The 13,389-nt window shown below is 42.2% G+C and overlaps 1 long non-coding RNA gene across 1 annotated transcript; it reads right to left on the bottom strand.

Annotated features, from left to right (window-relative positions):
- Positions 1–351: 351 nt before the first annotated feature.
- LOC114667185 (uncharacterized) lies at positions 352–13,047 on the bottom strand. Its single transcript, XR_003718708.2, has 4 exons — positions 12,840–13,047; positions 1,875–1,926; positions 1,719–1,780; positions 352–767 (listed from the first exon to the last, which is right to left on the bottom strand). It is a non-coding gene; the product is annotated as an uncharacterized LOC114667185 (long non-coding RNA).
- Between the last annotated feature and the right edge of the window lie 342 nt (positions 13,048–13,389).

Raw genomic sequence — 13,389 nt, 5'->3', positions numbered from 1 at the left:
TATCCCTTGCAAGTTGCTTCTCATTCAATCACACTAGCAACAGTTTTTTCACCTCTTCCAGCACTTGAGGCCTCTTCTTGGTTAACATTATAACTCCTTTTGCAACATCAGCTCCTTTGTTAGGCTCTGTATATGCAAACAAAAGAAAATGGTAAACGGAGAATGGGAAATCATTGGCGCGTACGAACGTGCATAGGGAAACTGGCCGGCAGTGTTTTTGTTCGCCACCAGAGCGTGTTGTCATGAACAGATGCAAAATTTTGGCAAACTTTTTGATCATAACCCAATTTGTACGTGTTCAGAAATGTTTGTGACCAGAGGTTCTACTGTATATTGTTTTAGTTTATATTCTTGTCTAAATTCACTACAAATAAAATGATATTCTGATTAACAGAATAATGATGCTGAAAATAAAAAGAAAGGACTGTCTGCTCCCCAACACCACATGACGTACCACTCACTGTCTGCTGGTCCATCAATGAACAGACCTTCTGCTTCTTACTCATAGAGACACTCTCTGTACTCATTAGAGATTCACTGAAGACAAATGAGCATCTGGCATCAGCACATCCAGAATGATGAGAACTCGGGGTGTCGATCATTTCAAAAGTGCCTACGGCTCTTGACAGAACTTCATCAGGTAGTTGTAGAGGCCATCTGTCAGCTCCTCATCTTCTACTGTATATAACATAGGTCATTACCTGGTGACCTTTAGGATCTTCATCATTTTTAAACCATTTGGATGACACCTTTTCAGATACAACAGCCTGTTGGACAAGCAAATACAAGAGTTTGGTGCTATAAAGTCATCATTTGCTACAGATTACAATAACAAAGTTTTACTTGTTATCTGAACTAAGTTACCAGTAAGTGATCATCTGCTCCATGGCCCTTTATGATGAACTCCAACAGTTTTTCATGTTGAGTCCTCCTGGAGGCCCTGCTGATCTCTGCAGCCCCTTGTTCTCGAGTCAGCTGCCCCACTGCAGCCACTGCTCTCCTACATGGTGGACACACACAAATCAATACATCAAATTGTCACATGTAGTATTTGTCTTGTGCAAGCTGTCTGGTTTGGGTCTGAACACTCCTGTTTTCTCATAAAAGTGGACACTTTGGAATAGAGTTCAAACTGTGAGAATTACTCTGTGGTTCACTACAAAAACTCTCATTCATGGTTATCTCAATAGTTCTTTAGAATACATCAGTTATTTCAGAGTATTATGAATACACCAATCTTGACACTACCTAAAGTAATATGCAAGTCACAGGCATGTCATCCTAAGATAAAAAGGATAAATACAGTGCTGTCCACTATTATTGGCACCCCTTGTAAAAATTAGTAAGAAGGGTTAGAAAAAAAATCCCTTTTTTCCAAAGAAATGTCATCTTCCACTGAAAAAATTAGAAACATCTGACTTTTAATTGAAACAATTTAATTCAAAGAAAAACAAAGCCCTCATCAAGAAATATATATTTTTAAAATTAACATTTTTATAAGGAGTGTCATTTATAGTGGAGGGCACATTAAATGAATGCCACAATTAAAGGTATGCCACATATGCAGAAAAAAAAATATATTACCAGCATCACTGATTGACAGTAAAATCAAAGGGTTCCTCCATGGTCAGATAAAGAACACACTGAGAGAGAATAAGAGAAAAAGTACTAAAATCATATACAATCTAAACACAAATGTAAAGTTACATAAAGCTTACAGTTAATATTCAAATACCGTCAATGTGTCTATTCCACAGTCTACTGAACCAGCAGGGATGTCCTAGGAAAAGAAGGAAAGAAAAAAAAAAGATACAAGTGAAAGTCAAACACTACAAGTGAATTATGAGTTTAACAAATGGTTGTTTGCAATTTACCTGATTTTTCATTAACATCCAATTTCCAGAAGATATTCTTGTATCAAGCTGGCTGATGTGAGCGCTCAAGTCGAAATCAACAACGGGAGTCTAAAACCAATTTTAATAAAAACAATTTCTTTATTCTTTTATTCTTGGTGCCACCCCCGCTCAGCTAACTGATTTGAGTTTTGGGCAGACTGGAAAAAGAAAAAACTGTTCACACTTTTATCACCTAGCTTGTTCATTAGCCAAAGAGAGAACAGAAAAAAACATAACAGTTCAATGTGAGGTCATCCATAAATTAGGGGACATCTTAATTTATGACATTGGAGTACTGAAAAACAAAGCAGTACCAGGCGCCTACATTATCTAAAGACTGTAACCTTCTCAGTACCCACACAAACCCATTTTAAGCAGTTTTCTTAAAGTTCATTGCATTAGTTATAAAGAGATTACATTCTTATAACTTTAATATCTTCATTAGATTATATTTGTTTGACTAGATTAATAATCCTTATTTATTAATTCATAAGTGACTTCTTTTCTTATAATATTAAACAAGAGTAAAGAAAGATCACACTGATTTATAATATCACAGGGTGTTCTGTTAATATCAAGAGGTTAGCATTTTCACATAGAAGAATTAAATCAGTCTCATATTCTGGGCATAAACATAATTCCTTTCCTACCTAAATGCAGATCAAATCATATAGAAATATAAAATCATATAGTTCTCTGCAGCATGATTAATACAAAATACAGTCATTGGTATTTTGTGAGTTAAATACTTATAATCATCTGCGGTGGGCTGGCTCCCTGCCCGGGGTCTGCTTCCTGCCTTGCGCCCTGTGTTGGCTAAGGTTGGCTCCAGCAGACCCCCGCAGCCCTGCAGTTAGGATATAGCAGGTTGGATAATGGATGAATAGATGGATACTTATAATCATTACAGTTAATTATGTTTTTTCTGCGTTCTCAGTTCCCCCCTTTGCACATAAAATGTGCATATTAAAATGATCAGACCCAGTCATCGGGTACAGTATCCCCATATTCAGAAGGAGGTGAAGATTCAGGAAGTAAAGGGTTATAATCGGGGTCCTGGGAATTGTGGGCATGGAGAAAATAGGCTTTTGTGAGAGATGTGTTAATGAGCCTCTGAAGGAGGCTGTGAATACAGGGGATGAGGCAGCAACCACAGAGCATGAAAATTGCCAGTGAAATAAGGATAGTTATGAGAATAGTTTTAATCCAACCAGCCCAAGAACCAAACCAGTCTTGGAAGAAATCATGGAAAGAGTCTGGTGTTCCTGAGTTTTTTGCTAATTCTATAGACAGGGAAGTGAGATCAGCTAGGGCACGGGTGACAGAACCATCCGGGGCAGTGTTATTAGCAATAAAGGTACAGCAAGCATCACCAAGCATCATGCAGACACCCCCCTTTTCTGCCAACAGCATATCTAAAGCAATTCGGTTCTGCCAGGTCATTAGGGAAGTTTTGTAAAGCTGTTCATGTATGCCATCAATAGCCTCACGGGTGAAGTTCAGGAAACGTTGTTGGTTATAATACAGATAGTTTATCCAATCTACATTTTTGTTAAGGGTTGACCCCCATAAGAAATGGGATTCTAATGCTGCAGCCAAAGGGTCGCGCAACTCTGTATTGGCTTGGAACTCCCCTAGGGTTTCCAAATCTGTCAATATATACACCTTCACCATGGATTGAGAGATCACGTTTAGGTCGATGGGGTTTAGGTTCAGGGATATCGTCGAGGGGTAGCAAGTGGAAGGGCATAATCAACTAGACTAGGGTGCAGCGACCTTTCCAGTTTGAGGGTAGCGTTGGAAGGAGGAGATTTTTCTGACACATCCACCAGATGTCAGCTCGCAGCGTGTTCTGGGAGGTAAACCAGATTACTGAGATGTTAGAGTGACTGGAAGTATGGCCAGAGACATCGAATGTCTCTTGACACCAGTGAGTGGGTAGCTCACCTTGATTATTTGTGGCATTGAATCCATGAATATGGGTAAAGTAAGTATAGTTTGCTTTGTAAGCATGGTACATAGGGGGATTCATAGAAGGAAGGGGAGGAAAAAGTTTATGCATTGAGGTACATAAAGGATCTTCAGGGGGAGTTGGGGAGGAATAAAGCTGTAGGACACAAGTTAGACCTGCAGGTTCAGAGGGGTCGGTCAGGGGAAATGGAGTTGTGGCCAGATGCGATCGAGCAGTGACTCAGGCATAGGAATTAGACTGATTGACATGTCTGGCTGAGTACAATACCCACTGTAGCCAACGGTTTTGATCACCATATCCAGTCTTGACTGTGAAAGTGGAGGGAAGAGAGGTAATGTTAAGATATTTGATTGGGTTTTGTAGGGAGTTATCAGAGATGTGGGTGGAAGAGGAGGTGTCATTCTCAGGGGCAGAATAGACATGAAAATGGAGCTGTCCTATTGGGTCCTTCCCAGAGACACGGGCCCCTAATATATATGTTCCTTTATCATGATATGAGTGATAATCAAAGGATTACAAGTTCCTACCATACATTCATGAAATGGAGTAAACCCTGATTTAATTATAGAAAACCTTGTTTTTAAATCATGTTCCTGGGCTTCTCGTGGATTATACCCCCAGTCCTGGTTTCCAGTGTATGAAAACACATCACTCCAGCTTGAACATTCAGACAGGCTGGAGGAGAAGCTTGAATCAGATTTATACCCAGGTCGAGTCACACAAACGTATTTTTCAGACCATCTCCATTTGTCTTGTCTGTCCAGTGCGCAGGGAACAACCGAGCAAAAATCAACCTGTATGAGGATGTTTTCCCTACTTGGTAAAGTTAGTGTGGGAAGGTCCCCATGAATTTGTTGTCCCATGTTCGAGGGGACAGAAAAAGTTATTAATAACAGGACTAAGACTGCCATTTTTTGCAATGTGAGATGTGGATCCAGGCAGGAAGTCCTTCAACTTTAATGGCGTGAGGTGTAGATAACAGCACCTGGAATGGTCCCCTCCAGCGAGGTTGATGCCAATGTTTCCTTCGGGTGTCTCTGACCAGTATCCAGGTTCCAAAGGGTATCTGGAACTCCGTCGGTGGGGGACCGGTCCGCCAAGCCTTGTTAACCTGTTCGTGGACTTCCTTCAGGGATGCTCGGAGACCTGTAAGACTGGAGAGAAGATCATTGTCCACAGTATGCAAAGTGACATTTCCAATAACCATGCCAACGGGCATGGGATGTCCAGTTAAAATTTCAAATGGCAACAGTCCTGCCGATGTGTCCTTCCTCTCAACCCCATCAAGACCAGGGGTAGAACATCTGGCCAGGTTAAGTTTACCTCCTACCTACAATACCTCCACTTTGGGGGTGGTATTTGCAGTAATGATGTACATCTATCTGGAGCCAAGTAGTCAGGTCATTTATTACAGAATTCACAAAATGGGTACCGTTATCAGTCTGCAGTTTCTGTGGTATTCCCCATCTTGGAATAATTTCTTTTATTAAAGCTTTAGCCACAGTTTTTGCATCAGCATGTTTAGAGGGGAAAGCCTCTACCCACCGGGAGAACACTTCAACAATCACAAGGCAACATCGATATCCTTTGGACGGCGTTAGTTCAATGAAGTTCATTTGGAGATGCTCAAATGGACCCACTGGTTTCGGGGTAACGGCGGGACTTAGCTGAGTTCCTTTGCCTATATTGTACCTTTGACATAGGGCACACTGTCAGCAGAATTGTTCAGCATATGCAGAGAACCCTGTAGTTTCCCAATGTCGCTCGACATCCTGAGTCATAGCATCTTTTCCTGTGTGATCCAGGCCATGTGCGATTTTTGCCATTCCTGGAAAAGAAGCTTTTGGGAGGAAAGGTTTGTTAGTTTGCTTATGGGTCCAGACCCCAGCAGAGAGGGATCCTTCTATGGATCACTTTATCCTTTCTCAGTCAGTGGCAATGCTCTGTAAAGAAATAATTTGATTATCAGGGTCTTTGTCATCCTTCTGTTGTAATAAAGAGACTGGTGTGTTATTATAGGCGGCATGTTTAGGAAAGTGATCAGCCAGTTTGTTTCCTAGACTGACTGGGTCTCGTTTCCCAGTATGGGCTTGGCATTTAACTATTGCCAGGTTTAATGGTTTTGTTATAGCTTAGAGAAGGGATTCCACTAATTTCTGATGTTGTATGGGCTTACCAGTACTGGTTTTGAATCCCCTTAATTTCCATAATGCCCCATGGTCATGGCAGACTCCAAAGGCATATCTGGAATCTGTGTAAATGGTTATGACCTTCCCTTCGGACAACTGGCAAGCTCGGGTGAGAGCTATTAGCTCAGCTACTTGTGTGCTTAAACTAGGAGAGATTCGATTTGCTTCAAGTAAGTGGTCTCCTTTGACCACTGCATAACTGGTGGAGAGTGTCCCATCGTCCAATCGCAAGGAACAACCGTCCACATAAAGTACTTCTCCTGTTTCTAGTGGGGTTTCCTGGAGATCCAGCCTGGGTTTCAGGGCCTTTGTTATCTCATCATGGCAGTTGTGTGGTTCCCCCTCTTCCTCAGTGGGAAGCAGGGTAGCCAGATTCAGGGTTGAGCATCTTTCAATAGTGACATTTGACATGGTACAGAGTACATTTTGATAGTGTATTGCCCTTGCAGTAGTGAAATGTCAGGTTTTGGCCTGGACTAAGATGGAGTGAACAGTGTGAGGCACTTTTACTGTTGGGGGACTCATGAGTACGATATCTGTGCTTGCCAGGACAGCCTCCTTTGTTGCTGCTACTGCTCTAAGACAAGTCGGAAGTCCCATAGCCACTGGATCCAGTTTTTTTGAAAAATAAGCTACTGGCCTCTGTTTTTCTCCATGGAGCTGTGTTAATACTGCATTCATATATACCTCCTTTTCGTCCACGAAGAGAATGAATGGACGAGAATAGTCAGGGAGTCATAAGGCAGGCGCAGAAAGTAGTGCACTTTTTAAATCACATAGAGCCTTCTCAGCCTGCTCATTCCACTGTATGCGGCCAGAAAGAGGAAGGTTGGCAGTGTTAACTAGATTTTGTAAGGGCTGTGCTCTTTCAGAAAAATTTAGGATCCATTGTCGACAATAACCAAGAATGCCTAGTATAGACATAACCTGTTGTTTTGTGACCGGTCTTGGAAGATTTTGGATGGTGGTTATGCGGTCTTCTGACAGAGCTCTGGTACCACAAGTGATGTCATGCCCCAAGAACTTGACAGTGGTTTGAATTAGCTGTAGCTTTGTCTTAGAGACTTTGTGGCCATTTTCCGCAAGATATCTTAATAATAATTCCGTATCTTGTGTGCATGCTTCCTCTGTATCGCTACAGAGCAATAAGTCGTCAACGTACTGTATTAATGCACTTCCCCTGTTAGGCCAGAAGCCTTCCAGGTTTTGAGCAAGCGACTGTCCGTATACACAAGGAGCCTCTGTATAACCTTGTGGAATAACGGTCCAGGTTCAGCAGCGATTTTGAAAAGTAAAAGCAAACCAGAATTGCGAATCAGGGTGTACAGGAATAGAAAAGAAAGCATTTGCGAGGTCAATAACTGAGAAATAACTTGCAGATGGAGGGATTGTAGACAGAATAGTGGAAGGATTAGGCACGATCGGTGCTCTAGGAAAGATAGCAGAATTGACTTGTCTGAGATCTTGGACGAAGCGCCAAAATCTATCCGCTTTCTTTACTGGCAGAATGGGAGAGTTGACAGGAGAATACTTAATAGGAATAATAGCTCCCCGTTCAACTAAGTCTTTGTGTACAGCAGCAGTTCCGAGTTCAGCCTCGGGAGAAAGAGGATATTGTGCACGATGAGGACGGAAGGATGACTTTGGGAAAACCACTACGGGTTCACAATTTGCGATCCTGCCAAAATCATTTTTTCCCTGAGACCACAGAATGTCAGGAATTGTAGACAGCCAAGGAAAAGAGTCTGTAAGGAATACAGAGAAGGAGATGAGTGACAGAGGGAACGAACGACTGGCAGGTCGATTTGGATTGACACCTTAGTAACCAGGTGATCAGGGGTGTCAAACATTCCTGGTGCGACGAAGTTCCAATCAGTCCTATTTTGACATTGTTTAACCCAGTCCCCAATTTCAATCCATCGAGTGGTGTTAGACTTAGCCAGGGAAACATGGGGGACTGCACCTCCTAGATAGAAACTGTTCTGTAAGTGCGTGAGGTGAACTGAAGCAGCAGCTTTAGTGGGTGAGATGAAAATGCAAGGGATGTAAAAACTCTCTTGGCAAGTAGCTGAGGAGAGAAACGATTCTAACCAAGGAATGTCAACTTCAGTGGGGAAATATTGGGCAGTACAGTGGAGAGTGTCGGGGACTTGAAGGTTGGGAAAAATGCAGGAAGGGAATGTATGGAGGGCTTTAAGGAGGAGGGTATGTGGGGAGATGTTTAGGGTCCAGGCAGCAAAAGAAGGGCAAGAGGGTTGGAGAGTTTGGCACAGGAGCTTAGGAATGGAGCAATAGAATCCTTGTTCAGATAAAGAGATTGAAACAGACAGTTTAGTCAGGAGATCTCTTCCTAATAAGTTAACTGGACACAGATGATTTAAAAGGAATTGATGTGTCAAAGGTGAACTATCAGTGGAAATTTGAACTTGAAGGGGCTTGGGTACTGATAGAGTATGAGGTTGTCCTGAGGCAGTGAGGACCTTCACAGTGTCTTTCGAGGCAGGGACCTCCAACAAAGATAAAGTTGAGCGAGTAGCTCCAGTGTCCACAAAAAAAAGTCAGTTTCCTTGCCATTCACTATCAAAGTCAGTAAAGGGTTTGCATCAGCATGACGGGTGAGCAAGGGAAACTGGAAAAAATGGCTGGGGGTCCCTGCTAATTCCTAGGACCAGGGAATATCACTGAGGTGGTGGAGGTGGACGCTTGTTTGGGCAGTTGCGTCTGAAATGGCCATGTTCACCGCAGTTGTAGCAGGTATAAGGTGTGTGAGACTGTTCTGTTGAGTTAGGCATCTGGGTGAACAGGTTGGTGGGCGTGGAGGACTAGAACCCACGTCCCCTTCCATGTCCTCTCCCTCGGAAGGAATTGCCACGGTTACAGCCTTGGAATCCTCTGCCCCTGTTCGTTCCCCCGGTGTAATACTGAAGGTGTGCCTCTATCAGTTTAGTCTGCATATCGGTTTCTTTTTGTTTACATTGTCTCTCAGCATGCTCTGCATGGCGTTTCACTTCTTCAAAAGTAGCACTTTCCCAGCCTATGCAGGACGTTCGGACTTTGTTCTGTATGTCGCTTCTTAATCCCAAAACGAAAGGGGGAATAGCAGCGCGGTTTCGATCTTCGCTGTCTTGCAGACCAGAATGATTAGCCATCAGGTCTTGAATTCTGTGAGCCCATTCATCGACCGTCTCATCTTTCCGCTGCTTGGCAGCCGATATGAGTGACCAGTCTGTTCCCTTTTTATATTTTCCTGCAATCGCGGTCTTTAATAAATCCCATTGTTCTAAAAATTGGGGCTCTTGATTATCGCGATTCAAGGATTCATCCCCTCTGGTCGCATGATTTACTGTTGCCCAGGTGGTGCCTAGCTTTCGGCGCAGCACTTGCATCCACTCTGCAGCATTTGGCTTATACATGTCGTCTAACTGCTGAAGCGATTCCACGAATTTTAAGCCGCCGACTCCCTTGGGATCTGGCAGTTCAGACGCCACATCTTTTAATGTCCCAATTGGATTGGATGTCCCAATTTCGATGTATCATGACAGTGGTAGGATTATTAGCTCCTGCGGGTTGATTGGGGTTGTGCCTGGGGTTGGGGACTTGTATTAAAGGACAAGAAAACTCGGCTCCGGGATTCTGATGCATTGGGGAAATGAAGCTGAATCCCGATTGGGAGCCTGTGCGGGCTTGTGCTGTGTGGCTTCTTGTATGGCTAGAAATCGGTGATTGGAGTGAAGTATGTGGCTGGGATTTAGTATTGCCTACAGGCCGGGCGCCTCGGTCTTCGTCATCCGGGTCTGAATGAGAAGACGAGTCATAATGAAACAGTGGATCCACTCCGGGTGGATCATCGGCTACTAAAGGAGCCGGTGAGACATTTGGAGCAGGTGGGAGTTGATAAGGAGGTTTGGAGTGAATCATTGGGTAAAGGGGATTCTTTTTATCCAATTTCTTTCACCTGTTGTCTGAATCTGGCTCTGTCTTAGTCTTTTGTAATGCTAGCAACATCTCTTCTTTTTCTTTTCGGGTCTTAACTTCAGCAGAAAGCGTCTCATTGCGCTTCTGCATTGCCTCAATTGCCCGATCTTTAATTACTAGTTCCCATCTATCAAACATATCCATCCTATAGGGACCCCTTTGGCAGCAGCTTTGTGTGTTTCTGCATAGGCTTTTTCTAATTTCTTGGATTTCTAAAATATCCCCAGTTCCCTCAATTGGCCATCTACCACCGCTTTGTTTATTCTAATTTTTACACGCTTTCTTAAAGTCTAACCCTGTTTTCTTTTCCACTCATTTTCTAGGTGATCCTCCCTTTGGACCCTTACTGGGGGTTGGTAAGCCCTCCAAAAATAATCCTTCCAACAGAGACGTTTGATTTCCTAAAGGGATCTTGACCGGTTTACTATTTGTTTTTCCCATTACTGGATAGCACCAATACTGCAAGGTATCAGGTTACAGCCCCTGCGGTTTTCTGCCTCCGGTCCCTTCTGCTTCCGGGATCACTATCTGCTGCTTCGTGGCTGTAGCGGACTAACAGTCTTGCTCACTACTGAGTCTGGGGCTTCGACTTGTCAGAGCCGACCCCTTCTTCAGTCGTCTAACAGCTGGTTACCACTTATGGTGTCCACAGCAGATTAACCCGTTGGAGCAGGAATATGACCAGACCGTGGAGGCTAGAGTCTCGCCCTCCCGCAACAGTGCTTTGATGTCCCGCCTGTGAGGTGTTTCCCTCTTATCTATTCTTCCCACTCCCCGCCTTATTTTATTTATTTTTCCGAGCCGGTAAAAGACTCCGTCCCATTCCAGGGAGCGTACTAACTAAGCATTTTCAACACCTCACTTATTCGGCGCCCAGATCAAAATTTCTACTTTCTGTTCTTCCAACCCCTTCTTTCTTTATTATTTCTTTCAATTCCTAGGGGCGTACTCACTAACTATTCTGGCACCTTTATTTCCGTCCGGAGGTGCCTTAATCGGCTAAGACTATCTTTCCCAGTCAAGAAAACCCCAGGTACTCACCAAGAATTTTCCTCCCGTCTGGAAGTTCCCAGTTCACTCGACTCTCAGGAAGAATCAGAGGAGGTCAAGAGCTCCCTACGCAGGATTCCCCTGAGGCAGGCCAGTCCTAACTTTTTCCGGAGATGGTCCTCCCGACTCGGCCGGTGTCGGTCCTTTTACCGGTCCTCTGGACGATCCCGCTCAAGGAGTCGCTTGGCCGTCTCTGTCCTCACACGGGGTACCAAAACTGTGAGAGCTGAAGTCGAAATCAACAACGGGAGTCTAAAACCAATTTTAATAAAAACAATTTCTTTATTCTTTTATTCTTGGTGAGAGATTGTGAGACTGAACCCCCCGCTCAGCTAACTGTTTTGAGTTTTGGGCAGACTGGAAAAAGAAAAAAACTCTTCACACTTTTATCACTTAGCTTGTTCATTGGCCAAAGAGAAAACAGAAAAAAACATAACAGTTCAATTTGAGGTCATCCATAAATTAGGGGACATCTTAATTTATGACATAGGAGTACAGAAAAACAAAGCAGTACCAGGCGCCTACATTATCTAAAGACTGTAACCTTCTCAGTACCCACACAAACCCATTTTAAGCAGTTTTCTTAAAGTTCATTGCATGAGTTATAAAGAGATTACATTCTTATAACTTTAATATCTTAATTAGATTATATTTGTTTGATTAGATTAATAATCCTTATTTATTAATTCATAAGTGACTTCTTTTCTTATAATATTAAACAAGAGTAAAGAAAGATCACATTGATTTATAATATCACAGGGTGTTCTGTTAATATCAAGAGGTTAGCATTTTCACATAGAAAAATTAAATCAGTCTCATATTCTGTGCATAAACATAATTCCTTTCCTACCTAAATGCAGATCAAATCATATAGAAATATAAAATCATATAGTTCTCTGCAGCATGATTAATACAAAATACAGTCATTGGTATTTTGTGAGTTAAATACTTATAATTATCTGCGGTGGGCTGGCTCCCTGCCCGGGGTCTGCTTCCTGCCTTGCGCCCTGTGTTGGCTGATATTGGCTCCAGCAGACCCCCGCAACCCTGCAGTTAGGATATAGCAGGTTGGATAATGGATGGATAGATGGATACTTATAATCATTACAGTTAATAATGTTTTTTCTGTGTTCTCACTGAAAGGAACAAATATAAATGTCACTTGTAATTAAACTGAAAAGGCTCTGTGAACATTGCGACTGTCAGTCTGAGTCACATACAATTTAGTGGCGCACTGCCCTTTGCAGGAAAGTCTTTAACAATTTAGAAATGGCAGGCATCATCTGCACAAAACTACCATGAAATTCTATTAAAATTGACGGTACAAAAACATTGCAGATTATTTGGTATTACAATTTAGACACATTACTCCAACATAAGGAACTAAACTGAAAAGAAAAAAAGGTAATATCGTACACCACTGTAGTCAATCTGAACTTTATCAAAAGCCTACTTCACGACAGAATAACTGATCAAGCGTTTCCTAGATGCTTGTAAAAGTTTTTTTTTCGTTTTCCATGCACAGTCAAGGAATTCTCGTGGAACTTGCCTTGTGAAATTTGAAGAGTTCCCAGTACCGCTGAGTGCCACCACCACTTCAGACACTGAATATAAATCAATTACTACAGCGAAAATGATTATTATTAATACAAACGTAAAGGTTCATGGTACTGTACAAACATAACCATGCAAAACAAAGTTATTAAAAATACGAAAAAACTGCAAATTTCAAACATTTTCATTTCGAAGCACACTTACTTCCATTGTCAAAAATACGAGCAATTAGTTTCGTCGCTTCTTCTTTTGTCTAATGGAGTTTCATCACCGCAACTTCTTTTTTGTCTCCTTTTGTTTAATGGAGTTTCGTCGCTTGGTACAATGGCAGGTTATTTAAGAGGAAACTCTATGAGGCGGAACATCAAAGAGGTAGGGATCACAAACTGTGAAACTTTTGGTTAAAGTTACACTTGATAGACAACTTCTAACGGTGATAATTGGACAGGTGAGTTTTTGATCGTCATAGAGTACCAATAATTTCATTCGTCAAAGTTCTGAATTAGCACAATATGATTTGCTGTAGTCAAATTTGATTCAGTTATCCCGCCTTCAGATCCGCTTATAATGTCTCCGGTCTGCAGCAATACCAGCAGAAGAACATACTGCGAGTGAAATGGGCTTAACTTTTTGCAATCCATTTTTTTTTTTTTTTACTGTCAATCATTTGATTAGCCACTTACATATTCATTGTGCTGTCAATCACATTTCAATGCAGCAAATTGGAGAAAACTATTCAAGGAGTGGATGTAGA

The sequence above is a fragment of the Erpetoichthys calabaricus genome, chromosome 16 (assembly GCF_900747795.2).
Source record: "Erpetoichthys calabaricus chromosome 16, fErpCal1.3, whole genome shotgun sequence".
Classification (NCBI taxonomy): domain Eukaryota; kingdom Metazoa; phylum Chordata; class Cladistia; order Polypteriformes; family Polypteridae; genus Erpetoichthys; species Erpetoichthys calabaricus.
This window is presented reverse-complemented; position numbering and strand designations above follow the sequence as displayed.